The sequence below is a fragment of the Podarcis pityusensis genome, assembly GCF_964106645.2.
Source record: "Podarcis pityusensis genome assembly, chromosome: W".
NCBI classification, from domain to species: domain Eukaryota; kingdom Metazoa; phylum Chordata; class Lepidosauria; order Squamata; family Lacertidae; genus Podarcis; species Podarcis pityusensis.
In genome coordinates this window covers 16,530,523-16,556,193 of record NC_138045.1, presented here as the reverse complement: position 1 = coordinate 16,556,193, position 25,671 = coordinate 16,530,523, and the positions used below count along the sequence as shown (strand labels likewise).

The 25,671-nt window shown below is 47.6% G+C and overlaps 1 pseudogene across 1 annotated transcript; it reads right to left on the bottom strand.

The window, feature by feature from the left end:
- Positions 1-9,825: 9,825 nt before the first annotated feature.
- LOC308467587 (E3 ubiquitin-protein ligase RNF4 pseudogene) lies at positions 9,826-10,464 on the bottom strand (annotated as a pseudogene). The gene has a single exon. The product of its transcript is annotated as an E3 ubiquitin-protein ligase RNF4 pseudogene (transcript).
- Positions 10,465-25,671: the final 15,207 nt, after the last annotated feature.

The window sequence follows — 25,671 nt, the reverse complement described above, 5'->3', positions numbered from 1 at the left end:
TCTGATCTGCAAGTCCTACGCTCTGTGGTTTAGCCCACAGCGCCACCCGTGTCCCACTGTTAGTAGTACCCAGTGGCCATTTGTTTTTCATGTCTGCTTTTATGATATGTTTATCAGTATGTGGTTAGCAGCTTCAGATGCTACTGTTTTACAGAGGCTGTTTAGCTTGCTCTTTTTACCGCTTTACTAGACAGGCTGTATTTCTGTGTTGTTTTCAGAGTGGGGAATGCCCATTCCTTCATGGCCAGCATGGAAACACAGAAGGCTAGCCATTTAGGAGGTTTGCAAAGAGGACAAGGGTGTTACAGGGTAATCTTCTAGCAAACAAGCTTGGCACAGCAGATCTGAGAGGTGGTTTTCTGCTTCCGGAAAGCCAGCCTGGAAACCAGGTTGCCAGGTGAAGGAAGAATGGAGAGATCAACCAACTCACTTGCCTTCAAAGAATTTCTGGTTGCCTGCGGCTCCTGGGATAGTGCTTAGATATCAGGCTGGCTGACACATCTTAAAAAATACAAGGAAAAAGCTTTTTTTCTTTCACTAGCAAAGCTCCTTTGGGGCCCAGAATAGCTAAGCTGAGGAAGAAGTGGCTGGTATTACTTGTTTGTTCTTGGTCCTGATCTTGCCTGCCCTTGCACACTCCTGTTGTCTTTGCATATTTAACCAGCACGTCTGTTCCGATTGGAGTCCTATTCCTGCAGTTCCACATCCTTCTCTTTGGCACTTGGGCATTCGGTTCCAGGAGCAGGACCTGAGCACAGAGGCTTTCTTCTACTTGGACTCGACAAAGGAGCAAGAGTGGCTGACAGCTGTGGAAAAGGCTTTGCGTTCCAAATCCAAGTACAAGAAAGTAAGTCCAACCCCACCCATTGCTTCAGCAGCCAGACAGCTGTCAGGAGCTGGAGTGAGGAGGAGGAGGAGGAGGAGGTCAGCAAGAAAAAACACCTGGTGTCAGTGGTGTTTTATTCAAAAGAAGCCAACATTCTTTATTCAAAGAAACCCAAACCGTGCAGGCCTCGTGATCACAGAAACCTTTCCCAACAGGTCTTGCCCCAGTGAGGTAGTTGTGAAGGCTGAAGGTTGCTACCCTCCCACCACTCTCTGAAGTCTCCTCCTCCCCCTGGTCCTTCCCAAGCAACCTGAGACTCTGACACCTTGCCTGTCTTTGCTCCCTCCTCTTAATTTCTCTGTGTTCTGGGAGACCAGCAGGGAGGGGAGCTGATCGCAGCAGGATGGGGAGACCCCCTGGCTTCTTCAGCAGCCTGCCTGATCTCTGCTTCTTGACCCCCGCCTCCAGCCTCCACTTCTGCCTCGGATTCTGGACTGCTGTTTGCCACAGAATCTTCCTGCCCTCCTGCCTCTTCAGTTTCCAACACCTCCTCTTGCTCACAGTCTGCTCCCTCTTCTCCCTCTGACGGCTCAGCGTCTCCCCCCCCCCACCAGTTCCCTGGCTCTGAGCCTTCTTCCCTTGGGGGATCCCCAGTTGGTGCCACCTGCCACTCCTATCTGCATCCAGCCGGCCCAGGACAGCAAGCAATGAACAGAGCTGGTAGACATCCCAGTACCTTGCATCTTCTAGGTGCAGGTGGTGCGTCTAGTCGGAATGATGTTGCTCATCTTTGTCAGGAAGGACCAGCTCAGCCGCATCAAGGAAGTGATGAGGGAGACAGTGGGCACAGGCAGCATGGGGAAGATGGGGAATAGACCCTGACAGCGGAATTCCCTACGTCGATCTTTCTGTCTGTCTATCTGCCAACCAGTTTCCCCCTCTTTCCTGCTTGCTCACTAACAGCCATCTTTGCTCCGCCCCTGCAGGGTAACAAGGGGTGTGTGGCCGTGAGGTTTGTCTGCAACAATACCAGCTTCTGCGTTGTCAATTCCCACCTTGCTGCCCACGTGGAAGACTTTGAGCGCCGAAACCAGGATTACAAGGATATCTGTGCCCAGATAATAATAATAATAATAATAATAATAATAATAATAATAATAATTTATACTCCGCCCTCCCCAGCCAAGGCCAGGCTTAGGGCAGCTAACAAGCAATAATTAAAACAAGTTGAATGAATACAACTTAAAAACAAAATTAAAATACAGCATTAAAATATTGAAACATTAAAATGCAGCCTCATCACAGGAGGAGAAAGGAAAAAGAAAGAGGGGGAGGGAATCAAATTGGCTCCAAGCCAAAGGCCAGGCGGAACAACTCTGTCTTACAGGCCCTGCGGAAAGAAATCAGATCCCGCAGGGCCCTGGTCTCATGAGACAGAGCGTTCCACCAAGCCGGAGCCAGTGCTGAAAAGGCCCTGGCTCTGGTTGAAGCTAATCTGACTTCCTTAGGGCCCGGGACCACTAGGGTGTTTCTAATTATGGACCTTGAGGCTCTCCGTGGGGCATACCGGGAGAGGCGGTCCTGTAGGTCTTAAGCCATGAAGGGCTTTAAAGGTCAAAACCAGCACCTTAAATCTGACCCTGTACTCCACCGGGAGCCAGTGCAGCTAGAAAAGCACTGGGTGAATATGCTCCCATGGCAGAGACCCCGTGAGGAGCCTCACTGCAGCATTCTGCACCCGCTGGAGTTTCAAGGGCAGCCCTGCATAGAGCGAATTACAGTAGTCAAGCCTGGGGGTGACCGTCGCATGGATCACTGTGGCCAGGTCGGGGCGGGAAAGGTAAGGGACCAACTGCTTGATGCGGCGAAGGTGGAAAAATGTCGCCTTGGCTGTTGCTATAACCTGCGCCTCCATGGAAAGGGAGGCGTCAAGGATTACACCCAAACTCTTAACAGAAGGCAATGGCACTAATTGGGCCCCCACAAGAGAAGGGAGTTGGTCCCTCATCCCCATGCCATCCCAACCCAGCCATAGGACCTCTGTCTTCGAAGGATTTAGTTTCAATCAGCTCCCACGAAACCATCCAGCCACAGCTTCCAAGCATCTGGTCAGTGTGTCTGGGGCCGAGTCAGTGCGGCCATCCATCAGCAGGTAGAGCTAAGTGTCATCAGCATATTGGTGACAGCCCAGCCCAAAGCTTCGGACAATCTGGGCAAGGGGGCGCATAAAGATGTTAAAAAGCATTGGGAAGAGGTTTGCGCCCTGCGCCACTCCACACACCAAGGAGTGGAACGACAACATCTCCCTCCCTAGCGCCACCCTCTGTCCCCGACCAGAGATAAAAAAGCACAGCCATTTACAGGCTATGCCCTGTATCCCCACGTCGGCAAGGCGGTGGTCCAGAAGATCATGATTGACCGTGTCAAAGGCTGCTGACAAATCTAAAAGAATCAGTAGTCCTGACCCGCCTCGATCCAGTTGTCTACGTAGATCATCTGTTAGGGCAACCAGAGCCGTCTCGGTCCCGAAACCAGGACGGAACCCGGACTGAAATGGACCTAAAGCCGATGTTTCCTCCAGAAACCTACCAAGCTGATCAGCAACCGCTCTCTCAATTACCTTACCCAGATATGGAAGATTTGAAACTGGCCGTTAATTGGATAGGTCTAAAGGATCTAGTGAAGTTTTTCTTTAAGAGCAGACACACCACTGCTTCCTTCGGGTCCCCTAGGAATGTCCTCATGCCAAGGGACAAATTGATAATTTCAACCAGGGGGGTCCGTGCAACATCTGGACACGCCCTAATCAGCCAAGACAGGCATGGATCGAGGAGGCAGGTGGTGGGCCTACCAGCTTGGAGGAATCTATCCACATCAGCAGGGAGTAGCCGATTGAAATGGTCGAACACTGGACCCGAAGACAGTCAAGGGGCCTCCAGTTCAGTCACTGTATCTAAATTGGCAGGGAGGTCATGGCGTAGCAACAGGACTTTCTCCGCAAAAAAGCTCGCGAATGCCTCACAGCTGTGGGTCGAATTTGTGCTTAAATTTGGTTGTCCTCCTAAGGACATTATCGACCTAATTATTCTAAAAAGTTGTGCCGGGCGAGAGCTAGCAGATGCAATGGAAGCTGCAAAGTAAGATTTCTTAGCAGCTTGCATAGCCATCTCATAGGCTTTCATAAGTGTCCTATAAGATGTTCTTGAAGCTCTGTCACGAGTCCGTCGCCATACTCACTCTAGCTGTCTGAGATCCTGCTTCATTTTCCGGAGCACCTCAGTAAACCAAGGGGTCTGGTTTCAACGGGGTCGCAGAGGGCGCTTAGGCGCAATCTCATTGATGGCTGCCAAGAGCTGGTTATTCCAGTCCTCGACAAGGTCATCTAATGAGTCGCCAGGAGGAGCAGGGTCCCGCAAGGCCTGACGGACTCTTTCAGAATCCATCAGCCTTTGCGGGCGAGCCCAAATAGGCTCACCACCTGAGCAGGGGAGGAGCGGGAAGTCAATCTTGGCTTTCAGAGCGTAGTGATCAGACCATGGCACTTCCACAGGTGGGAGCATGATCACATCTATGCCAGCACCAAAGATCAGATCCAGCGTGTGGCCTGCTTGATGAGTGGGGCCCAAAGCAAACTGGGAGAGCCCTAGTGTTGCCATGGAAGTCACTAGGTCCAGAGCCTGTGAGGAGGGGGTGGCATCGGCATGGACAGTGAAGTCTCCCAAAACCAATAAGCTTGGGAACTCCAAGGCCCAGCCTGCCGCCACCTCCAGCAGGTCTGACAGGGTGGCTGCCAGTGCGCTGGGTGGTCGGTACACCAGCCAGACAGCCAAGCTCTCCTTGGTGCCCCACACGAGACCAACACATTCAATGCCGGAGATTGCCGGTGCTGGCAGAGCTCTGAAAGAGCAATCCTCCCGGATTAACAACGCTACTCCTCCCCCCCCCGACCCACAGTCCATGATTGATGGAGGACAGAGAAGCCTGGGGGTGTTACCTCATGTAGGGAGACTATTTCGCCTTCCCGTACCCAGGTGTCTCCGTCACGCAAGCCAGGTCAATCCCCTGTGAGACAAAAAAGTCACGCATGGTGGCGGTTTTGTTGCCTATGGACCTGGCATTGCACAACACCAATGACGGAGGTGGGTAATCCCTGCTCGCCCTACCCTTGTCCCTTGGGATGGGGCGTAGATTGGAAGGGGTTCGAGCATCACTGCATCTCAAAACCCTTCGCCGATAGTGATATCTAGCCCCACCGCCATTCCTCCCTAGCCCTTCAACAGTGGGAATCCCAGACCCCATACTAGCCTCCCCAATAGAGGGGTAACATCCCCTCACTGACAAGTCATCCCTGGGCCAGGACTCCTGGGTCAAAATGGTAAGGGGAAGAGGTGAAGGTTTGATAGGGTAAGTATCCCTAGAAGATAAAACCCAACCAACCGCACCCCAAGCGGGGAGGGCGGTCCCATGGTGTTTCCTTAACTGTCAATCCCCCTCTCCCTCCTGGATTGATTGGAGGACTGTTGGTTCTATCTGTGGCTGTGAGAGTATTAATGAGGCATGTGCTATAAAATGTGGATCACTGGCCAACAAAGAGCCAGCTTCGAGTTTGGAAGATCTGTCCATCCTGTCTCGCCAGGAGTACAGTAGAGAAGCTTGATCATTCTGATAAATTTTTGGAACATTAGGCAAAGGTCCAGATGTAGATTGGGTGCTGGATTTCTCCAGATTGTCAGCAACGTAGAGTTCTTTAGGTGTTGTTGCCATAGAAATGTCGGAGGCGCCAAATTCATCATCTACTTCGGTGTCGCTTGAAAAGAAACAGGGAGTTGCACTGATGTCTTTCTATGGGATAAAGAGCTGTTGGACCTCTTTAAATATTGTGCTCTAGGCTCTACTGTCCTTAAATTTGGGGTAGAAATCTCAGTCTTTATACTCATTAGCCTCTTCTTCAGGTCTTGTAAATCTAGGCTTACAGAATTCTTTTCTTCCTTCGGGCAGTTAGTATTTCTAGTGTTAAGCTTGCTTTCCCTTGTCCGCATTAGCTTTGACTCTATGCAAGGAACCAATTGCCTCCTTGTTTCGTCCTTAAATACCCTCACTGGGCGGAGAGAGTGGAACCACCATAGAGTATCCTTTATCTCCATGAGTCGAGATGGAAGGGCTGATGACCTAAAGGTCATAAATAGGCGCATGATGGTTCCCAAGGTAGGCAGGAAGTGGAAATTTTCTAGATCTCCATTTCGGTAATGGTAATTTAGGAGCTGAGACAAGGAGCTGAGACAAGGACATGCCATTTGGATAGGATTTAAAAAGATATTTCTACAAGCAAGGAGTTTGCCATTAGGGAGCATTAAAACATGCATTCCCTGTGAAATGGTGCTTTGTTATTATGCAGATTAGTCTAAGTGAAGACTGTGTTTGATTGCATACAAAGCAGCTTCCTAGACGCTGTAAACATACAGCGGCCATAAGGAGTCATTTTATAATGCATTATGTAGCACATGCTGCCCAATTGATCCTCATGCTGTTCTCTCTTGGAGCAAACAGGAGAAGCAAAGCACAAGGCCTTGGCACCACATCACGTCTGAACCCGGGACTGTGGCCTTCTCATAATAAGCAACAATTGCCAGCCAATCTGAAGTCCCTGCTTATGGCTGGCCTGCTGACTGTGGCTCGTTAGAAAGCAACAAACCATGACCAGATGTAATGGGGAAAACAAAGCTCCCAGGTTTGTTTATCCTGCTTGTGCCAGGAGCAAAGGGGGAGAAATGAAGCAATGGTCACAAGCAGAAAGTCGATGGTGATGTGTGAATACATAGATTACAACACCCTTGCACTCACCATGATTAAGGGAGTTCAGCAACGTCTTCTGGCGCAAGCAAAAATAGACCCACTGGGTTTAGGTCCCCCCTTTCCAAACTGGTTCCTACTGGAATCCTGATGGGAGTTTTGTTTAAGATGCAAAGTGTGTTTTGTTGATGCAGAAAAGTGGACTCGATTCAGAGTAGAGTAGAGTAGAGTAGAGTAGAGTAGAGTAACTCAACAGGTAACGTTGAATACCAAGAGCTGTTGTGTTTTTCTGAAATCTGTTCAGGCAAAAAGTGTTCAGTACCAGATACACCTGCCCTGTGGTGCTGAAGATTTCTGTGTGAATTACAGAACATGAACTGGTTACTTGACTAGGAGCCAGGAGCACGTAAAAAGGAGGGAGGGGGCACCTCACAAACATGAATTATATCTACATCACCAAAGGAAAACCACAAATAAACGCTGACAGTCCTTTAGGAACTCATTTCTTATTAAATGCAGGTCAATTGTGTTCAGATGTCTGTGACCCTGTCCTTGAGAAATGGCAGAGGTCACAAAACCTAGCAGAGAATTCTGCCAATTATTCCACCTGTTATTTATATACCCCAAAAGTAATAGTGTAGTGTCCTGTGGGGGAGGTGTCCCGTCTCAAGTCAAACAAGAGCATGTAATAACCCATCTGAATATGACAACTGTAAGCTCTGACTCACTTGCTAAATATTCTCCTATCCTTGTCATGGTATCACATGGCAATTGCTGCCTACCGTCAAGAACAGTCCATTATGCAGATGTAGTTTTGGTTACTGCATTTTGCTAACTTGGGTGCCGTTTTTCATCTGCCACCAGACAACTCACCCCCACCCCCCAAAAAAACCGATCACTGCAAGGATTCAGGAAACTGTGTAAGGGTCGAGGCACCCAAACACATAGTTTTGCTAGAACTTTTATGCAACGACTAGACTGGTGAAGTGTTAGGTTCCATACAGCATCATCCAACAGTAGTGCTTGCTGTACCCCTCCAGTTTGGTGCGCATTAAGGATTCTGCACAGGAATTCAGTTTTTCCCATCACGACTCAAAGAAGTGACCTCCAAAATACATTGTGCAACTTTCTCCAATGGGTAAAATGCCTTCATGGTGACTGAAACACGAGGCAAAGCAGAGGTGGATTTAGGGCAGTGACGCTCTTCCCCTGCACAGGATGTGGGGGCCAGAAGGGAGCCTTCCTGCCTCCTTCCCCAAGCCTAGTTAGCGCTCTCCCAGCTTTGGGACTGAGATGAGAGGGCTCTAGGACCCCACCAGAGCCTTGTGCATCCTTCCCCAAGCCTGACCCCTCCCCTGCCTGGCTTTTGGAAGGCACCAGGAGGGCACCATATTACCAAGGTCCCTCCCTGGGCAAAGTGTCATTTGTTCTTCAGTAAGAGTGTCTGTGCAAACAGAACAGAAACGGTGATGGTAGGGATGAATGGAAATGACCTTCCGTTGAGCACTCTGTCTTAAGCTCCCCTCGAAAGCTGGGGGATGCATATAGGTTCTGGTAAGACCAGACGCATTTGCACAGAGTATTTGATCCCCACAGCCCATGTTCACGGAGACAATGCCATCTGTGGAAGTCCTAACCATGCCACATGATTGACAGGCTATGTGCAAGTCTAATATGGGGTGTGTGCAGCTAGGCCCCTGCAGCAGGCTGTGGGGAGACTAAGGAAGCCTCCCTTTTCAAAAAGGTGTTCAATCCAGTGCTGAACTGGAAGCGTAACACTGGCCCTCCAAGCTGTCACGGGTGAGGTTTCACTATGTTACGAGACTCCTTAAAATCGAATAACAAAGAAACATGGGGGGAAATATTATGAGACTCACCGCAGCCGATTAAGGACTGGTGAGATGCTGCTGATTAGCTGGATAGCCCATGTTTTCTACCAACGGAAGATTGGGTGGCATACATTTAAGATACAGGTAGGTAGCCGTGTTGGTCTGCCGTAGTCGAAACAAAATAAAAAAATGCCTTCCAGTAGCACCTTAGAGACCAACTAAGTTTGTGATTGATATGAGCTTTTGTGTGCTCATGTATCTGAAGAAGTGTGCATGCACATGAGAGCTCATACCAATCACAAACTTAGTTGGTCTCTAAGGTGCTACTGGGAGGCATTTTTTATACATTTAAGAGGAAGTCTTTCATTTAGGAGTTATCAACATAAAACGTTTTAAAGCAATTAGACCTATTAGTACAGCAGCATCCCAAAGTTCAACAGGTCAAGCCATTCATAGTTCCACTATGACTACGTGACAGGGCTGAGAAAGGGAGTCACCGCAACTCAAGTTGACTTCATCATGCGAGGTTCAAGTCTTACATGCTTGCTGCTTGAAACATGGCCCTATGGATGCAGCTTCCCCACAGCAAAGCGTTTATGAGAAGCAGAGAATTACTTTATCCTCTGCCAACCATTTGAGGAGTGTTTCACATAAATGGCTTAGCTCATCTCCATTGGATTCTGCCCCACGTGGCAACCTTGGTACGGACTCCACTATGAACTGCTCCTTAAGCATATGCCTGGACAGGGAAAGCTGCTCAGATCTAACATGATGGCTGTATTCTCTTCAAGAGAAGACTCGGACCACCAAGAGTTCTTTGTAATAAACCATTCATGCATGCAGCGTTAGAAATGAGCCACAGTGTTGTATAAACCTTGGTCTTTATTAGGGCTACATCAACAGAAAGAGGGGTTTGCCACTAGAAAGCAAGTAGATGTGGAACAGACTTCCACCGGTGAGTGGTTGGCTTTGGTTTTTTACAAGGCAAATTGCAAAAAGAAGCTGCAGGTTGTATTATCATAGATGACTCTGAATAGCCTAATCTTGAATAGATGAGTTCACTCAACATCAGTCTTTTCTCAAAGCAGCAACAAAACTAGAACAGAAATGAGATATCGGCACAAAGCAATGTGGCAGCAGCAGACATATCCTCCAAGCTGTTCTTCAAACGTCTACAGACCTCAAAAAATGTGAGCTGCAAAAACCTTAAAGCAAAATGAAGCTGAAACAGTGCAACTGGACTATAAGGAGGCCAACTGGAAAAAAGTGAAATTGCTAACTGTCTTATTGAAGTCATATATACTGTACTTGGTGTGTTCTTTGGCGTTCACTCATGTTTATGAAGGCCTCATTAGACTGTGTTCAGGAACAAACATGTCTTCACATATAAATTGGATGATATTCCTTTGGAGTGAATTTCCTCCTACAAATTGGGCAAAAGTTAGCATGCCTAAGAAAATTGCTGAGGCACTGACTACAGAAGATTTGGCCACATGTTGTTGACACTATAAGCCGTCTGCTTTGCACAATCTCTGCAAAGCTGTCTATGCAAATTCCACAACTCAAAGCGCCTGAGGATCTTGCAAATTCCCTCCTTCCCACTTCTCTGGGGAGCTTTCTAGTGGCAAGAGCACCACTCTGTGTGTGTCTGCTAGCATCATCATCACCACCACCACCACCACTAAATATGAGGCTGTCAGACAATGGTTGAGGTCTGAACTCTCTATTGGGCTGCTGCCCACTCTCTCCAACAAGCACAAGAGAATCGTTTTGCGTAAGATCAACAACTAGAGGTTCTGAAGTTTCGCAAGTGAGGTCAACTACTTCCACATCAATGCTTCTATCTTTAAGGCTGTGTGGCAGGGAGGAGGAGGCGGAGGAGGAGGGGATACAGGGTTCAGAAGCAGTTCCCACCATCATCCTGTCCAGAGTATGAGGAGGTCTTGTGGAGGTGTTGCGACTGCCCCTCTTGCTTTTGCTGTGCTGGGTTGCATTACATTCTGTACTTGTTGAACTCATGATGCACAGGGATGGGAGAGGCACAGGCTGCAGAGTACTTGCTTCACCCTTTATCTCCGTGTGCTGCTCCCTGCTTAGTCGCCAAGCAATTCTGTAATGTGATAAGGATGATCATGAATGCTCTCTCTAAAGCAACTTGATGCAACTGGTGACGCTTTGGAGCACCGTGACTTTCTTAAAGTTGTCTCTTCTATAGCAGGTACTCCGAAGCTGGGAGCAAGTTCAACATCTTGAGGAAAAATAAAAAAAATCCTTCCAGTAGCACCTTTAAGACCAACTAAGTTAGTTCTTGGTATGAGCTTTCGTGTGCAAGCACACTTCTTCAGATACATCTTGAGGAGTTAGGGCAGGCTTCCTCAACCTCGGCCCTCCAGATTTTTTTGGCCTACAACTCCCATGATCCCTAGCTAGCAGGACCAGTGGTCAGGGAGGATGGGAATTGTCGGTCTCAAAACATCGGAAGGGCCGAGGTTGAGGAAGCCTGAGTTAGGGTGTCTTTCGTGTTACTCTATAGAACTGCATTCACGTGGGAAGAAACAGGATTAGGCTAAGAAGCAGGCATACAACTATTAGTTTTCTATCTTTCAGCCAAGAGATTAGCTAAAACAATTAGGATTATTACGAGGTGGAGCATCTTTCCCTACCTTGACAGTCCTCTTTATACAAGAGTCTGATAAGGAGAAGGGAAGAACTCATGATGAATGTCTCTTCTTCAAGAAGAACCAGGGCACATAGCCAAGCTGAGGACGATGGGAAATCTTAAATGAAATTCATTGGAGTTGCCTCTACTAGAGCGCACCTCCTATGGCTGCTCTTGCAAGAGGTATTTTCCAGGTATGACACATTCAATGTGTACACCCAACAGGGTGGATAAAAATCAATGATTTAAAAAAGAATAAATAAAGAATAATTAAAAAATCTGTTTTTATTTAAATTGGATTTTTAAAATAAAATGCTTTTGGAGGAAAGATCTTTCTAAAGATCTTTTCTATTTAAGCTACATTATAGTCCAAAGGCTATTCATCAGGAAAGAAGTATTTGTTTTAAGTCTTTCATGAACAAAAATCCCCCACATTTAACCACATCGGACAAATTGAAACATCCAAAACAGTAAAACACCCCCAAATCTTTCCTGTACCGAAGCCAATTGGATTGACTGTTGAATCTTCTTCCAAGTACTTTGGAAAGGACAGGAGTTTTCCCTGCACTTGAGAGCAGTCAGCTAACGTAGGGGTACAGGACAGGCCACAGGGCACTCCCAGCTCAATCCCCTCACCTCAGCATCGGCTGCCTGAGGCAGCTGCCTCACTCTGGCTCATCAGAGGTCCGGCCCTGCTTTGGAATATGAGTGGGAGAGGGCCATTGCACTCAGGTCCTGCTTATGGGCTTGTTGTGAGCCTCTGCTGGGCAACTATGGGGAACAAGGTGCTGGACTAGATCATCCATTGGTCTAATCCAGAAGGACTGTTCTTACATCCGGGCTGGACTGGAGGCAACTCCAACTTGCAAAAAGCCCTGGAACACCAAGAATTGCAGACTCCCACACTCGCAAGCAAATGAGCTATTGCTTTGCTTCTTAAAACAAAAGAAAAAAACAAACCCCTTTTGCAAAGCTTGGCGACCACGTCCAGTAGCAAACAGACCAATGAAAGTTGCATTTTTGGGTGGGTAGGAAGGGTGTCATTTTCCTTTGGCTGATTTAGGTCCTCGGCTTTTAGACTCCAGAACTGGCACAAACAGGGATGGAACTCTGCTTCAGTTCAAAGGGAGGTATGATTGGCAGGCAAGGTGACACAGCCAGTTATGTGGAAGGGAGGAGGAGGAGGGTGGGGAGGTCACAAGGGAGGAAAGAGCTCTGCACCTCAGCTCGGAATTCTTTTGGAAGAGTGGAGGGGAACAGAGGAAACCTTTCTTCCCTTTCAGTCTTTTCTCTCCCCCCCCCTCCTTTTTCCTTTATTCTTTCTTTTCTAAGAATATGCTATACGGAATTTCCGAGGGGGAAATTCGCTAGGGATCTCGCCTTCCCCAGAAACCCCTCCACATAGCTAGGGTGCGAGACAATGAGCTCGAGAAAGCCCTTTCTTTCCCCTGTCGTACCAAGCACCACATCTTTTTTTATTAATAAAAGACCCTGCTTCCCTCTTTCTGGTATGAAACCATATCAATATGAACGGGGACTTGGGCATGAACTCTGTATTTACATACTGCTGCGTATAGACCAATCAAAAGCATCGGATTTGGACAGCTAGCCAATAGCGCTTAGCGGATAGCGGCCTCTAGTGGACAGAATCTGTCTTGTACCGCTGCCTGTTTCCGTTCTGCAGAGCAGCGGAGCTTCGCCAGCTTGACTGAACTCCTGAGTGGTCGCCTGCTGAGAGAACAATGGACTCAGTCCATCAAAAGCCCATTAACTGGTTTCTATTGCAAAAAGTGATCCTTTGTTGCAAGAAATCTGTCAAGCCACTTCCCTTATGGACTGCCGGCTTAGGAAAAGCCCCTCACTTCAGAAAATCCTCAAAAGTCAACCCCCTGCATCAATTCCCTCCATTCCAACGCCATTCTTGCCCTTAAGGAAAGGACTCTTTCCCCCTCTATCTCCCGCCATAATCCCTCAAGCGTGAGGACACGTGTACACCCCGCCCCACCCCCCCACCCAGGGAAGTGCCCAAAGGTGACAATTACTGAGCAGTTAGTTGGCCAAAGAAACCAAGAGCCCATCCCCAGACTTGCCCCAGGGTATGGATGTGCAGGAGGGACGCGGGTGGCGCTGTGGTCTAAACCTGGCGCTGTGATCTGTTGGTGAAAACAGTACCAGGAGACTCTTTCAGGTGGTTCATAGTATAACAGAACCACCTTTGCCATCAGGGTCTGATACAGAGTCCAAGATCTCCTGTAATGACTCCTGTAATGAGTTTTTCTGCAGATAAAAAGAATCATAGAATCATAGAGTTGGAAGAGACCACAAGGGCCATCGAGTCCAACCCCCTGCCAAGCAGGAAACACCATCAGAGCACTCCTGTCAAGCTTCTGCTTAAAGACCTCCAAAGAAGGAGACTCCACCACACTCCTTGGCAGCAAATTCCACTGTCGAACAGCTCTTACTGTCAGGAAGTTCTTCCTAATGTTTAGGTGGCATCTTCTTTCTTGTAGTTTGGATCCATTGCTCCGTGTCTGCTTCTCTGGAACAGCAGAAAACAACCTTTCTCCCTCCTCTATGTGACATCCTTTTATATATTTGAACATGGCTATCATATCACCCTTTAACCTCCTCTTCTCCAGGCTGAACATGCCCAGCTCCCTTAGACGTTCCACATAAGGCATCGTTTCCAGGCCTTTGACCATTTTGGTTGCCCTCCTCTGGACACGTTCCAGTTTGTCAGTGTCCTTCTTGAACTGTGGTGCCCAGAACTGGACACAGTACTCCAGGTGAGGTCTGACCAGAGCAGAATACAGTGGCACTATTACTTCCCTTGATCTAGATACTATACTCCTATTGATGCAGCCCAGAATTGCATTGGCTTTTTTAGCTGCCGCGTCACACTGTTGGCTCATGTCAAGTTTGTGGTCAACCAAGACTCCTAGATCCTTTTCACATGTACTGCTCTCAAGCCAGGTGTCCCCCATCTTGTATTTGTGCCTCTCATTTTTTTTGCCCAAGTGCAATACTTTACATTTCTCCCTGTTAAAATTCATCTTGTTTGTTTTGGCCCAGTTCTCTAATCTGTCAAGGTCGTTTTGAAGTGGGATTCTGTCCTCTGGGGTGTTAGCCACCCCTCCCAATTTGGTGTCATCTGCAAATTTGATCAGGATGCCCTTGAGACCATCATCCAAGTCGTTGATAAAGATGTTGAATAAGACCGGGCCCAAGACAGAACCCTGTGGCACCCCACTAGTCACTCTTCTCCAGGATGAAGAGGAACCATTGATGAGCACCCTTTGGGTTCGGTCAGTCAGCCAGTTACAAATCCACTGAGTGGTAGCATAGTCAAGACCGCATTTTACCAGCTTCTTTACAAGAATATCATGAGGCACCTTGTCAAATGCCTTGCTGAAATCAAGGTAGGCTACATCCACTGCGTTCCCTTCATCTACCAGGCTTGTAATTCTGTCAAAAAACGAGATCAGGTTAGTCTGACATGACTTATTTTTCAGAAATCCATGCTGACTATTGGTGATCACAGCATTCCTTTCTAGGTGCTCACAGACTGTTTGCTTAATAATCTGCTCCAGAATCTTCCCTGGTATTGATGTCAGACTGACTGGGCGGTAATTATTTGGGTCCTCTCTTTCCCCCTTTTTGAAAATAGGGACAACATTTGCCCTCCTCCAGTCTGCCGGGACTTCGCCTGTTCTCCAGGAATTCTCAAAGATGACTGCCAGTGGTTCTGAGATCACATCTGCCAGTTCTTTTAATACTCTTGGATGCAGTTCATCTGGCCCTGGAGACTTGAATACATCTAAACTAGCCAAGTATTCTTGTACTATCTCCTTAGTTATTCTGGGCTGTGTTTCCTTTGCTGAATCATTTGCTCCAAATTCTTCAGGTCGGGCATTGTTTTCTTTATCGGAGAAGACTGAGGCAAAGAAGGCATTGAGGAGTTCAGCCTTTTCTGTGTCCCCTGTTTGCATTTCACCATCTTCTCCTCTGAGTGACCCCACTGTTTCTTTGTTCTTCCTTTTGCTACGAACATACCCATAAAAGCCTTTTTTGTTGCTTTTAACCTCTCTAGCAAGCCTGAGTTCATTCTGTGCTTTAGCTTTTCTGACTTTGTGTCTACACGTGCTGGCTATTTGTTTGAATTCCTCTTTGGTGGTTTCCCCCCTTTTCCATTTTTTGTACACATCCTTTTTTAATCTTAACTCAGTTAAAAGTTCTTTAGATAGCCACCCTGGCTTCTTTAGGCACCTTCCATGTTTCCGTCTCATTGGTATTGCCTGACGTTGTGCTTTTAGTATCTCCCTCTTAACAAACTCCCAGCCATCATGAACTCCCTTTCCTTTTAGTATTACTGTCCATGGGATCTCACCCAGCACTTCCCTAAGTTTTATGAAGTCAGCTTTCTTAAAGTCAAGAAATTGAGTCCTAGTATGCTTGGCTGCTCCTTTCCGCTGTATAGTAAACTTCAGAAGAGCATGATCACTCGCGCCTAATGATCCTTCCACTTCTACCCCACTAACCAGGTCATCAACATTGGTTAGGACCAGATCTAAAATGGCTGTTCCTCTTGTTGCTTCTCCCACTTTCTGGACAATGAAGTTGTCTGCAAGGCCAGTGAGGAATCTGTTTGACCTTATGCTCTTGGCTGAGTTTGACATCCAACAAATATCCGGGTAATTGAAGTCCCCCATTACTACTATCTCCCTTCCTTTTGCATGCTTGGCCATCTGTTCCAGGAAGGCATCATCTATGTCCTCCGTTTGGCGAGGTAGACTCCACCAAGGTAGGAGGGTGCCAGAGCTCTGCCTAGTCAGAGACATAGTATGGCTTGCCAGTTCCCGGGGCCACGTGGAGGAGGGGGTAGGAGGGAGGGAAACAGACGGAGTATGCATGCGCATTTACTGCCTAATGGCATCCACATCACCCAGGGGGTCACAGCCACAGAGATAAGAAGAGCCACCCCACTTACCTGATCGCATGGACAAGCCGTTGTCATCGGACCCCAGTGATGGAAGCGTGCAGCTGTATTGAGGCAGCACCAGGTGCTGAAATTGTGCACCTCTAACAATTTTGTGCCTGGGGCAACTGCCCCTGTGCCCCGCAGCCCACTACGCCACTGGGTCTAGTCAAGTAAAGTGAAGTTGATCCTCCACTGTGGGTTACTTTTGTTCAAAGCAAGATTCCTCTGTGTGGGAATGTTCTGGGGTGCAGGAGAGGATATATTGTGAGATTATATCCTTATCCAACTTGTGCTAACAAGTTCCCAAAATATCAGCAGAGTTTATAACATTCCCCTTTTTAAGTTTGCAACGCTAACGTGTGCACAGGTTTGCTAGAACCTCTATAATAATTACTCTGGTAATTTCCCCTTTTGTTCCCTCTTAAAATACAAGACACGACACAGTCTTTATAAAAGTATAAAAGAGTTTACTCACGTTCTGTTCACAATATGATCCCAGAAGGCAGACAGGCTTAAAAAGGTAAAATACATTTAGAATCTATCTTATAGGAAGATAGTCCTTTCCTCCTCTCTTGGCTGAGAGCCAAGAGGGCATCTCAGCACATGTTCCTCCTTCGAAACATGAAGATGAGAGAGAGAGATGGCTGCCTGCCCTGTGCTTTTATCATTTACCTGCACAGGTGAGGCCACACCCACCTCTGGTCACATGTGGAGGAAGTCCGTCCCAGGAAGTTTACCTGCTTGCTGGACAGACATCCCTCCCCATGTCCTAACATGTACACTCTAGGAATGTTGTAAGTGACTGCTCCTGCGTTCTACATCCCACACTCTGGAGGGAGAGGATGTTGCAAAGTAAGTCAGAGGCAAAGCAGCCCAAAGCCTGGTTCTGTGTTTGCACATATGATTTGCAGTGAGCCAAGGGCTGAACTGCTGCTGTTGTTTCATAGCCCAGAACAGCAGGTGTAGGCGAAAGGTCTAAAGTTAGACAACCAGGTCTTGGTCAAGGCATCCGCTGACCAGCAGGCCATAGAGAAGAGGAACGTCAACATTTCAACTCTGAGCCAAAAGTTTGGCTTTTGCTATTTTTTGACACCCTTGGTCATGAGCCAAGTGTGATTCTTGAACTGTGAATGCTGACTTTGCCAAATCCATACAGGCCCTTTTCATCTCTCATGCTCAGGAAATAGCAGCTACAGCTCAGGAGAGGATTTTTCATTTGCTCCTTTTCCATGGGGTGGGAAAACTCAACACTTTTAATCTTGTCTTATTTTTATGCAAATTGGGTGGTCCAAAACAAGGAGACTTATATCTGCACCCTCTCTTTAGCACAGATGGCCTGCAGGAGAATTTCCTGTCCTTAAAAGTAAAACTGAACTTTTTTGGCAGTGCAACTGCAGGGAAGGCATTGTCTGCCACGTTTGCAGTTGAAGGCAGAGCTTGGGGGGGGCAGGAATGTTCAGCAGAGGGCAACCAAAATTATCAAGGGGCTGGAGCAACTCCCAGATGAGAAGCTAAAACATTTGGGGCTTTCTAGTTTAGGGGGGAAATGAGTAAGGGAGGACACGGTCAGGGGTACACGCATAGTGCAGAGAAAGTGGAATGCGATCACTTTTTCATCCCTCCATAATTCCACAACCCAATGGGGCCATCCAGTTGTGGGTTACTGGGTGGTTGTTGTTTTGATTTTGATTACAGTCGTACCTTGGAAGTTGAATGGAATCAGTTCCGGGAGCCAAAACGTTCAAGAACTAAGCTGTTTGAAAACAAAGGTACAAGAGCAAAAAAAGAGGACAGCCTGAGGCACTGCCAGCCCGAGCTGGGAAAAGAGGTGGGCGGGGTCGCCACTGCCATGCCCCTTTCCCCAGCTCGGGCTGGCAGGGGCCATGACGGGCAGAGCAGCCCAATCCTGAGCCACCTGAGCCCGAGACCCCAACAACTCCCCCTCAACTTGGACATTTCCTTTAAAATGTAAAAAATCGCCCAGATAGGCATGTTGGTCCCCCAAAAGAGGACATGTCCGGGTTTCCCCAGACATATGGCAACCCTAAATTGTGGTGGAAGATGACCCTGGACATACTGGCAAAGCCTTGTATGGTACGGCATGGAAAGGGGAACTAGAATAAAGGACTGAAGGGGCTGCATTAGTGAGGTTGTTAGAGCAAGTTTCCTTGGAATGAGGCTCAGCGGAGACTGTGGTGTCTTTATGATATATGGTTTATTCACACACATATACAACCTGAGCCGAAGATGGAGAGGCTCACAGCATTAACGCCCCAGAAGGTCTTGCTTCTTCCAGTTGCAGCGTTCGAATCAAGAAGAAATCAGGCATGGCTCTCTCTCTGTGACTTCTGCCAACTTCCAGCCCAGCTCTCTCACACAACTCTGACCTTTTCCTTTCTCATTCCCAGCCAGGCGAGGGAGGAGGCCCACCCTCATTTGCCCTCTGGCACAGAGCAACCACAAGGTACATAGGTGGCAACTATGACCCTTGCTTGGTTAATTCAACAATGGAATCCTCCATTAGATTTTCACCCTTGCAGACTAGCTCCCAAACTCACAAGGCTGAGGGACTTGGCAAGACCAAGGCTATTTCAAAACCAGTTTTTAGGTGCATTTAACTTTGTGTTCTATAGCTTTTAGCCCAATATTGATTGATGGGGAATGGAGGCTTATTTTGGGATGGTTTGTGGTGCACAGCCCTGTCTTGTCTTGTCCTCGTGAGTGTGTGTGTGTGTGTTTCAAGGGCTTTTTGCTTGCTCACCGGGATCCTTCAGAAGGAAGAGACAAAAGAGTAGTGGCATTTTAGGGCAACATAACAAAAACTTATGCAGGCATAGCCTATTTCATCAGAAGCATAAAGGAGACTGAGGAGGTTGATTGATAGTTTGAGGTATTGGTTGAGGCTAAGGCACCTGAAAATCATATCACCCCTTATATACCCAATTGATGGCTCTGCTCTGCAGATGACAGCTTCCTGCAGGTACCATCTTATCGGGGGTCCCTTCTCTGCTATCTTTTCAATGCCTACTTCCTCTTCCTCTTTCAAGAAGCCTTCTAAGTAGAGATTTTTCTTAGTCTGCTTCTGTGTAGGAACTGTTTTTGGATGTTTTGGTTGTTTAACTGTTGTGTGTTTGCTGCCCTGGACTCCTTTGGGAGGAAGGGTGGGATATAATGATGCCGAGTAGTGCTTCCTGCCCCCCCCTTCATGGATCACTGCCTTGCTGTGGCGAAGGGGCTTGAATAACTCAGAGAAGCTATGAGCTATGCCATGCAGGGCCACCCAAGATGGACAGGTCATAGTGGAGAGTTTTGACCAAACGTGATCCACCTGGAGCAGGAACCGGCAAGCCACTCCAGTATCCCTGCCAAGAAAACTCCATGGACAAAGACAACAGGCATATAAAAGTTATGACGCTGGAAGATGAGCCCCTCAGGTCGGAAGGCATCCAACATGCTACTGAGGAAGAGCGGAGGACAAGTACAAGTAGATTCAGAGCTGATGAAGCGGCTGGGCCAAAGCCGAAAGGACGCTCAGTTGCGGATATGCCTGGAAGCATAGGAACCTGGAATGTAAGAACCATGAACCTGGGTAAGTTGGATGTGGTCAAAAGTGAGATGGCAAGAATAAATATTGACATCCTGGGCATCAGTGAACTAAAATGGACGGGAATGGGTGAATTCAGTTCGGATGACCATCACATCTACTACTGTGGGCAAGAATCCCGTAAAAGAAATAGAGTGGCCCTCATAGTCAACAAAAGAGTGTCAAAAGCTGTACTGGGATGCAATCTCAAAAATGATAGAATGATCTCGATACGAATCCAAGGCAGACGTTTTAACATCACAGTAATCCAAGTTTATGCACCAACTACTGGTGCTGAAGAAACTGAAATTGACCAATTCTATGAAGACTTAAAACACCTTATAGAAATGACACCAAATAAGGATGTTCTTCTCATTATAGGGGATTGGAATGCTAAAGTAGGGAGTCAAGAGATAAAAGGAACAACTGGCAAGTTTGGCCTTGGAGTTCAAAATGAAGCAGGGCAAAGGCTAATAGAGTTCTGCCAAGACAACAAGCTGGTCATCACAAACACTCTTTTCCAACAACACAAGAGACGACTCTACACATGGACATCACCAGATGGGCAGCATCGAAATCAGATTGATTATATTCTCTGCAGCCAAAGATGGAGAAGCTCTATACAGTCAGCAAAAACAAGACCTGGAGCTGACTGTGGCTCAGATCATCAGCTTCTTATAGCAAAATTCAAGCTTAAACTGAAGAAAGTAGGAAAAACCACTGGGCCGGTAAGATACAATCTAAGTCAAATCCCTTATGAATACACAGTGGAAGTGAGGAACAGGTTTAAGGATTTAGATTTGGTGGACAGAGTGCCTGAAGAACTATGGATGGAGGCTCGTAACATTATACAGGAGGCAGCAACTAAAACCATCCCAATGAAAAGGAAATGCAAGAAAGCAAAGTGGCTGTCCAACGAGGCCTTACAAATAGCGGGGGAGAGAAGGCAAGCAAAATGCGAGGGAGATAGTGAAAGATACAGGAAATTGAATGCAGATTTCCAAAAAATAGCAAGGAGAGACAAAAAGGCCTTCTTAAACGAGCAATGCAAAGAAATAGAGGAAAACAATAGAATGGGGAAAACCAGAGATCTGTTCAAGAAAATTGGAGATATGAAAGGAACATTTCGTACAAAGATTTCCATAATAAAAGACAAAAGTGGAAAGGACCTAACAGAAGCAGAAGACATCAAGAAGAGGTGGCAAGAATACACAGAGGAACTATACCAGAAAGAAATGGATGTCTCGTACACCCCAGGTAGTGTGGTTGCTGACCTTGAGCCAGACATCCTGGAGAGTGAAGTCAAATGGGCCTTAGAAAGCACTGCTAATAACAAGGCCAGTGGAAGTGATGGTATTCCAGCTGAACTATTTAAAATTTTAAAAGATGATGCTGTTAAGGCGCTACACTCAATATGCCAGCAAATTTGGAAAACTCAGCAGTGGCCAGAGGATTGGAGAAGATCAGTCTACATCCCAATCCCAAAGAAGGGAAGTGCCAAAGAATGCTCCAACTACCGCACAATTGCACTCATTTCACACACTAGCAAGGTTATGCTTAAAATTCTACAAGGAAGGCTCAAGCAGCATGTGGACCGAGAAATCCCAGAAGTGCAAGCTGGATTTAGAAGAGGCAGAGGAACCAGAGACCAAATTGCAAACATGCGCTGGATTACGGAGAAAACTAGAGAGCTCCAGAAAGACATCTACTTCTGCTTCATTGACTATGCAAAAGCCTTTGACTGTGTCGACCACAGCAAACAATGGCAAGTTCTTAAAGAAATGGGAGTGCCTGATCACCTCATCTGTCTCCTGAGAAATCTCTATGTGGGACAAGAAGCTACAGTTAGAACTGGATATGGAACAACAGATTGGTTCAAAATTGGGAAAGGAGTACGGCAAGGCTGTATATTGTCTCCCTGCTTATTTAACTTATATGCAGAATTCATCATGCGAAAGGCTGGGCTGGATGAATCCCAAGTCAGAATTAAGATTGCCGGAAGAAATATCAACAACCTCAGATATGCAGATGACACAACCTTGATGGCAGAAAGTGAGGACGAATTAAAGAGCCTTTTAATGAGGGTGAAAGAGGAGAGCGCAAAATATGGTCTGAAGCTCAACATAAAAAAAAAACAAAGATCATGGCCACTGGTCCCATCACCTCCTGGCAAATAGAAGGGGAAGAAATGGAGGCAGTGAGAGATTTTACTTTCTTGGGCTCCATGATCACTGCAGATGGTGACAGCAATTACGAAATTAAAAGACGCCTGCTCCTTGGGAGAAAGGCGATGGTAAACCTAGACAGCATCTTAAAAAGCAGAGACATCACATTACCAACAAAGGTCCGTATAGTTAAAGCCATGGTTTTCCCAATAGTGATGTATGGAAGTGAGAGCTGGACCATAAAGAAGGCTGATCGCCGAAGAATTGATGCTTTTGAATTATGGTGCTGGAGGAGACTCTTGAGAGTCCCATGGACTGCAAGAAGATCAAACCTCTCCATTCTTAAGGAAATCAGCCCTGAGTGCTCACTGGAAGGACAGATCGTGAAGCTGAGGCTCCAAGACTTTGGCCACCTCATGAGAAGAGAAGACTCCCTGGAAAAGACCCTGATGTTGGGAAAGATGGAGGGCACAAGAAGAAGGGGACGACAGAGGACAAGATGGTTGGACAGCGTTCTCGAAGCTACAAACATGAGTCTGACCAAACTGCGGGAGGCAGTGGAAGACAGGAGTGCCTGGCGTGCTCTGGTCCATGGGGTCACGAAGAGTCGGACATGACTAAACGACTAAACAACAACAACAAGTGCCTCCTGCCCATAACTGAAGGTTTTGTGGAGGCGCCATAGCCTCAGTGTGTCAGCACCTGCATTGCATGCAGAAGGTCCCAGGTGCAGTCCCTAGCACCTGCAGTTAGAAGCTCAATGTAGGTAGGAGCCTCTCTCTGCCCAAGACCTTGGAGAGCTTCTGCCACTCAGGCTGGAAGTGGGCAAAACTGGGCTAAATGGATCAATAAGGTTTAGGATCAGGGACTTCCTTCTCTTAAATGAGCTACCTTCCCAGGTGGATGAGCCCCACTGCTCGTCACTTCCCTCTACAGCATGGGCAGAAACCACCTTCTTGACTGTTGGACCCCCTAGTGGTCTAATCTGCTCAATTGGCCGGAGCCTGGCTGTCAGGGCTGATTCAGCTGCAGTTCAGCATCAAAACTCAGAGATGAGCAGTAAGGTGGACTCTTTCTTCAGAGAGACAAAACCTGACAGAGAAACTCCACAGGCAGGACAAGCCCCAGTTGCCAGAATGGAGGATCTTAGCCTCCTCCTAAGGTAGGGCTATCAGACATCAACAGCTTCTGGGTCTTCCTTTAAGAAGCTCAACAATTTGGGGGTCTTCCTAAAAATAGCTCCACAGCTTTTGGGGTTTCTTGGTTTCTACTTTTAGAAATATGGCATCCCTATCCTACGGCTCCTCCCCAGTCGGCTGACTTCCCAACAGTCGTGGAAGGCCCTCTGTGCCTTTTGTTCTGCTACATGTAATGCCTCCCTTGTTCCTAGGGACAGAGGAGGAGGGGAGAAGGGAACAGTGGACATGGCAGGTGCCTGGGGATCTGTTGCAGCCTCAGCCGCCTCCGCCTCCTCCGCCTCCTCACCTGCCTCAGTCTCCCTTAAACCTGTTGCTTGTTTAGAAGAAGAAGAAGAGTTTGGATTTGATATCCCGCCTTTCACTCCCTTTAAGGAGTCTCAAAGCGGCTAACATTCTCCTTTCCCTTCCTCCCCCACAACAAACACTCTGTGAGGTGAGTGGGGCTGACAGACTTCAACGAAGTGTGACTGGCCCAAGGTCACCCAGCAGCTGCAGGTGGAGGAGCGGAGATGCGAACCCGGTTCCCCAGATTATGAGACTACCGCTCTTAACCACTATACCACGCTGGCTCTCAAGCCATCTGCTCCCCCTTCTTCTTCTTCTTCTTCTGACCTGTTTCCTGCATCCCACCAGCAGTCTCCTGGCTTGGAGCCTTCCCACTTTGATGCTTCCCGGGGGGGGGGGTGTTCCCTGGCTGTAGCCTCCCGCCATTCCTCCTCCTCTAGCCAGTACCCAACACTAGCTTTGCGTACAGGGGAAGCCCCTAACTCACTGAGGGTTTGAGACCCATCAACTCCCCTCACCTGGTTAGCCCGCCAGTTGAAGCCATTCCTGGGGTGTGACTGCTGCTGCAGGCTGACAGTTTCTAAGAGCTGCAGGTGAGAGCTGTAGTGACCAAAGGTGGACAAACTACCCCAGAAGGAGAACAATGTGCCCCCCCCACCAGAGGTACTACCCCTCCCCTCGCAACCTTGAGTCATGAAGGACAGAGAGTGGAGAGTTGAATGTGTGTAGAAACCAGCCTCCCTTAGGAAAACAAAGTTTACATTCATCACTCCACCCACTTTCACTTGTGGCCCCTCCCACCACAGGCACACGGCCCCTGGAAGGTTTCCCAGAGGAGAATATGGCCCTTAAGACTGAAAAAGAGTCCCCAACTCCAAACTAGTGACGAACTGCCATTGATGGCTCCAGCTGGATGTTGAAATCTCCCTCTAAGCTCCTTCTCAGAGCCATGTTCCCTTCCAACAACTGGCTTCCTCCTGCAGGTCAAACAGTCCCCTCAGTACAAGGACCCATTGTTTCTCCATGTGCATTTTCAGCAGCCTCTGGGTCTTCTGTACCTTGAACTAATAATTTCTTGTTTGCATGTTCTACCCCAGCTGCTGCTCCCTGTTCAGTTCAGCTGGGGGATTAATTATGCGTTGTCAGTTGATTTGTCAGGGTCTGTTCCATACATGCCGGGTGGATAAAACCACTAATTCATGTCATGTCTAACTGGTTTGAGCGAAAGGCTTCTCAGAAGCTAGGGCATGTCATAAAATACGGCAATGTACAAAAGCGGGTGGAGGGTGGACATTAAAATCAGTCCAAAGAATTGCCTGAAAGTCAGCATTTCATTCCAGATCAGCCTTCTCACTGATTCAGTCACTTTTGCAGACAGCTCAACTTCTGCAACCAATGACCTCCTGCAGAGTGTAGCCACAAAAGAGAGTTTTGGGAGGACTGGAGGACAGGCTTGTAGTTCATTCAGGGCAGAAGCAATGGGAGAAGGGCCATAGCTTAGTGGTAAAGCAGCTGCTTACATGCAGAAGCTCTCAGGTTCCATCTGTTGTATCTCCAGGTAGAATGTCCTCTGTCTGAAACCCTGGAGAGTTTTTGCCATCCATTGTGGACAAGACTGAGCTAGATAGAGCCATAGTGGGACTGAGTATAAGGCAGTCTCCTATTGTCCCAGCAACAAGCCTTGGCCACGCACAGAGGACTCCTTAAAGACATGAAATAAATAAAGCTGCCCTGGAAAGGGATGCTGAACATGAGTCACAATTAGAAAGCCCTGGGAGAACAAAACACTCAGACACAGTGCCTTTAAAGCACGGACCTGGGCCTAGGAAGCATGGGGCACAAGGTAACTGTGGCTGAGCCTTGAGAGACTGCTGTCCAAGGTGCTGAAGGGATTGAATACAAAGATGCAACTGTTAGAATGTCAAGGGGCATGATGGTGCTTTGAATGCATAAAGCAGATGCGGCCTAACTTGCACAGTTGCAGAATGAACTGAATTGAGCTGGAAGAAGCAGGACTACATGGGATGTAGAAAGCTGTACAGGAAATGGCTCTGGGTGGCCCCCTGGGAGAGGCACATGATGCAAAAAGCGGCAGTTTCAACCCATTCATGGGAAACTGAGCTCTGAAATCCTGGAGAGCAGCTGCTGGCTGTGGCAGACCATACAGAACTAGATGGCCCAGTGGTCTCACTGGGTTTTCAAGCCAGAACACAGCTTCAGCGCCCCCAGGACAAACCAATTTTTAATCCCCCAAACTCTTACTAATCAGAGTTTCCTTTTTAAAGCGACAGTAGTTCAAAGCATTGACTAGGGGCTTTTCAATGTTCAAAGGCACTTTGGATGCCTTGACTTGCAAT